Raw genomic sequence first — 5,277 nt, 5'->3', positions numbered from 1 at the left:
GGTGTGTACTGAATAGGAAAGGGAAGTTTTATTTGGAACCTTCTGAGAGGAAATCAACCAGGACCAAAAAGCCTTAAAGGACACAGAGCAAAGCACAGCCACTTCCCTTCCCCAGCTTGGCTGCCCTAGGTGATTTCTCAAGCTCCTTGGGGGACTGTTGTTTCTCATCTGGAATCAATGTGTGTATGAGTTTTGTCTGGTAGGATTGCTCTCTCCGTCCAAACAATATCACTGTGAACTGAATAAATTTGTTGAAAGAGCACATAGGCACACACACACACAAACTGTAAACTAAGTTAATAAAGCCTGAATGGAAAGCTGGATCTGGCCTTACTTTGGCCTTGGCATGTTAGAGGGTATCACAACTATTATATAAAGGGAACTCGTCTGATGCCTGGAAGCTGTTGTTTATTTCCCTTATTAAAGGGGAAATCCACCTGTCTCCACAGGAAGCTCCAGAGATCTCCCAGAAAGGGAACTGTGTTGCCCTAGAGCAAGAGTTGGCAAGCCATGGCCCAAGGGGCCAAATCCACCTGCCACCTGTTTTTCTGCAACTGGGAGCTAAGCAGATTTTTACATTTTTAAAGAGTTGTAAAAAGGAACAACAGGAATGACAGAGACCCTTCCTACATGGCGTGCAAAGCCTAAAATATTTACTGTCTGATCCTTGACACAAAAAGTTTGCCCTGCCCTGGAGCAGTGGTTCTTAAGCACATGCATCAGCCAGGTGCGGCGGCTCACGCCTATAATGCCCACACTTTGGGAGGCCGAGGCAGGCGGATCACCTGAGGTCAGGAGTTCAAGACCAGCCTGACCAACATGGTGAAACCCCATCTCTACTAAAAATACAAAAAATTGGCCTGGCGTGGTGGTGCACACCTGTAATCCCAGCTACTTGGGGCTGAGACTGGAGAATCACTTGAACCCGGGAGGCGGAAGTCGCGGTGAGCTGAGATTGCGCCGCTGCACTCCAACCTGGGCGACAGAGTGAGACTCCTTCCCGAGAAAAGAAAACACGTATCAGAATCAGCTCGCAGACTTGTTAAAGCACAGATTGCAGGGTCCGTTGCAGATTCCTAATTCTGTCACTCTGGGTTGGAGCCTGAGAATGCGCATTTCTGGTCATCGCCAGGTGATGCTGAATCTGTTGGTCTCGGCACTATACGTGGAGGAGCACTGCTCTAAGCGGAAAGGGCCTCCTCCCCGAGGCCAAGGAATTGACTGCAGCTTGACACATACCATAAACTTAGTCCTTCTAAAGTATACAATTCAGTGGTTTTTAATGTAGTCACAAAGTTGTACAACCATCACCACTATGTAATTCCAGAATTATTTTGAGACAGGATCTCACTCTGTTACCTGGGTTGGAGTGCACTAGTGCAATCACTACTCACTGCAGCCTCAACATCCTGGTCTCAGGTGATCCTCCTGCCTCAGCCTCTGGGGTAGCTGGGACTACAGGCTAATTTGATTTTTTTGATGGGATCTCACTGTGTTGCCAGGCTGGTCTTGAACTCATGGCCTCAAGCGATCCTCCCACCTCAGCCTTCCAAAGTGTTGGAATTACACACATGAACCACTGCATCTGGACTCAGAACATTTTTCTTAGCCCCAAAAGAAACCCCATACCCATTAGCAGTCACTCCACATTCTCCCTACCTGCCAGCACCTCACAATTCACTTCCTGCCTTTAGAGATTTGCATATTCTGAACATTTCATATAAGTGGAGTAATGCAATATGTGGCCCTCTGTGTCTGGCTTCTTAGGATAATGTTTTCAAGGTTCATCCATGTTGTAGCATATGCAATTTGATTTTAGCTGGTATCTGAACAGAAAAGTCTTTGAGCTAGCTTCCTTAGGACAGGAGACCTGACTTTATTTCCAAAAGCAAATAGGAAAAGAGAAACACTATCAGAGCCAGTCGAGCTTGGAAACAACTCCTGACTGATGTTCTTTCAGAACCTACAATGTTTCCCATTCCTTCTCAGCTCCTCAAGCCTCTTGGATTTCCTGTTCTTTTACAGACAACTGCTCTTTTGGAAATGTCTAGAAGGTATGTGGTGGCTATAATGTTCAGGGACATTCTAAAAAGTGGTCACTCAAATTGCATCTCAGTCTCATTTTGTAACATCTCTCTTCTTTGAGTTGGCTGCTGTGGGATGTTGAACAAGAGGCAGTTAAGGTTACTAAAAGGCCTTGGTGTGGGAAGTGCTAATCCAGACTGTCCTATCCAATAGCTCAGCTTGAGCTTTCAGGTAAAAGCAGAAAAGGAAGTTGCGGCAAAATCCTTGGTGTTTGCCAAATTGAATTGGGATTTCTTATTTATTGAGAGAAAAAGGGTATCACTTTCTTGCCTAGGCTGGAGTGCAGTGGCATGATCATGACTCACTGCTGCCTCAACCTCCTGAGTAGCTTCTTTTTCCTGAGTTCGGCTTGAATTGCATGGGTAAAAGGTTCCATTGCTCAGGAGAGAAGGAGGAAATGAAGAAGAGGTATAGAAGCTTCCTTTTGATTTAAGATCTTTTCCTCAATCCTGGCTAGAACCAGAATCCTAAAGGTTTCCTGACTACAGGTGCATGCCACCATGCCCAGCTAATTTTTAAGTTTTTTGTAGACAGAGGGCCTCACTATGTTTCCCAGGTTGGTCTTGAACCCCTGACCTCAAGCAATCCTCACACCTTGGCCTCCCAAAGTATTGGGATTACAGGCGTGAGCCACTGCACCCCACCTGGGGTTTCTTTTTTTTTTTTTTTTTTGAGACGGAGTCTCACGCTGTTGCCCAGGCTGGAGTGCAGTGGCGCGATCTCGGCTCACTGCAAGCTCCGCCTCCTGGGTTCACGCCATTCTCCTGCCTCAGCCTCCTGAGTAGCTGGGACTACAGGCGCCCGCCACCGCGCCCGGCTAATTTTTTGTATTTTTAGTAGAGACGGGGTTTCACTGTGGTCTCGATCTCCTGACCTTGTGATCCGCCCACCTCGGCCTCCCAAAGTGCTGGGATTACAGGCTTGAGCCACCGCGCCCGGCCGCACCTGGGGTTTCTTAGTGATGATGAAACCTAGCCTTTATATGGAAGACTTACAACTTTTTGAGGCCGGGATTGAGAAACCTTGTGCCATGAAAATAATTTGGTCCTTGCCTAGTACTCAATTTTTACTTCTTCTCTAAGAAGCTTGACTTGTGGGATGGATAAGTTTCTAAGAAATGAGAGATTGGCAAAAATACTTGTCACTTTTTGCAGTACTTGGCAAAGCAGGATCAAGATAGACCCAGAACTATGGACTTTCTTAAGCTGAGGCAAAACTGACTTAACTCTTACCTGTTTCCCATTTTTCCAACACTTAAGCCAAGAACAACTCCCTCTGGGTTCAGATGGGGGCTAGACTGGGCCAGGCTGTAAAACATTTTGACAGGTTTTTGAGAGGAAATTGACTGCTACAGTCAACTGTGTTATTTGCCATGGGTCTTCCTTTGTCCATTTATTTTACCAACTTTTTTTTTTTGCTTTTTTTTGAGACAGTCTCACTCTGTCACCCAGGCTGGAGTGCAGTGGCACAATCTCGACTCACTGCAACCTTTGCCTCCCGGGTTCAAGCAATTATTCTGCCTCTGCCTCCTGAGTAGCTGAGACTACAGGCGTGCACCACCATGCCTGGCTAATTTTTTGTGTTTTTAGTAGAGATGGGGTTTCACCATGTTGGCCAGGCTCGAGCTCCTGACCTCAGGATCCGCCCACCTCAGCCTCCCAAAGTGCTGGGATTACAGGCATGAGCCACCACACCTGGCCTTTTTTTTTTTTTTTTTTTTTTTTTTTGGAGACAGAGTCTCACTCTGTTGCCCAGGCTGGAGTACAGTGGCACAATCAAGGCTCACTGCAGGCTCAACCTCCCTAGCTCTGGTGATTGTCCCACCTCAGCCTCCCAAGTAGCTGGGACTTCAAGTGCGTACCACCATGCTTGGCTAATTCGGCTAATTTAATTTTTTTATTTTTGTAGAGACAGGGTCTCGCCATGTTGTCCAGGCTGGTTTCAAACTCCTGAGCTCAAGGGATTCATCTGCCTCAGCCTCCCAAAGGGCTAGGATTATAAGCATGAGCCACCACGCCTGGCTATTTTACTAACATTGATCAAGCTCCTGGTTGAGCCTTGTACAGAATATTACAGGCTTTAAAAGAAGAAGAAAGACCTGATATGCTATACAAAAAGCTGCATACCGGGCAGGCAGATGTGTTACGAGAATCCAGAAGCAGCAGCAAGGAGTGGGGGCTAGGAGTTTGTAAGCAAGGAACTGTATCTGTAATATGTAAATGAAGTTATTGGGCATCTCTTCAGTGGTCAGTGTGAGTGGAATGTGTGGGAAAATGTAGTGGTGACAGGTGACATAAAGAGTAGACAGGGACGAAGTCACAGAGAGGACCGTGTTGGGAAGTTTGGACCCTCTATTCTGTAGGTAGATGAAGTATTTAAAAGAGGAGGCCATGATATAATAATATTTGGTTTAATGTGGTACGGTTGTGGTATGTGGCAGAAATTTGAGAGGGAAGAATTGGCAACTTGCAGGGCAGCAGGGAAGCCATTTGTATTTAGCTAGAAGAACATGGATTGAAGCAATGGATGGTGGATTTCAGAGCAATTTGTGAGGCAGAACCAGAATTTCGTCCGTCGAACTTGGGGTGACGAAGCACTATGCCTCAGATAAAGGTACTATCTTCTAGGGAATTTAAACGGACCTAAGTTGCTATTTGGGCAGTTGAGACCAAGAGAGGCATCCTGGTTATAGTGCTGTGCTGCAAGACAAAAGACATTAAAAGATTTTTACATTGCAATTGTTTTCCTTTTCAGGAGCGCCTGGTTACCTTTCAGGAATAATTTATTTTCCAGCACCGTTAAGAACCACTATACCTCTTTTTCTTTTTTTTTGCTGTGGAAAACTGGAAAACTAGTACTTCCGCCACACTCAAGATGGCTACATCAGTAATAGCCTTTTCCATCCACCTGTGTGGCCTCGCCCCTTTATGTAGCTACTTCCGCCACTCTCTGCGGGTTGGGACGCATTTTACACCTCGCAGCTTTCAAGATGGCCCAGCTTCCTCCTACTTTTTATTGGCTGGATCGCTTCGTCTTCAAGAGAAGGCGGGACTTATGTTTGATCGACAGCTACATTGATCAATGGGCAAAAGGCAAAGGCCAATGAGGAGCTGGAAATGGAGAGTCTCCCGCGTGTCTGGGAGGGTGTTTTGTGCGGGGCGGAGTGGAGCCGAGCCGGAAGCGGGAGGGGAG

The sequence above is a fragment of the Macaca nemestrina genome, chromosome 9 (genome assembly GCF_043159975.1).
Source record: "Macaca nemestrina isolate mMacNem1 chromosome 9, mMacNem.hap1, whole genome shotgun sequence".
In the NCBI taxonomy this organism is placed as follows: domain Eukaryota; kingdom Metazoa; phylum Chordata; class Mammalia; order Primates; family Cercopithecidae; genus Macaca; species Macaca nemestrina.
Note: the sequence above shows the minus strand (reverse complement) of the source record.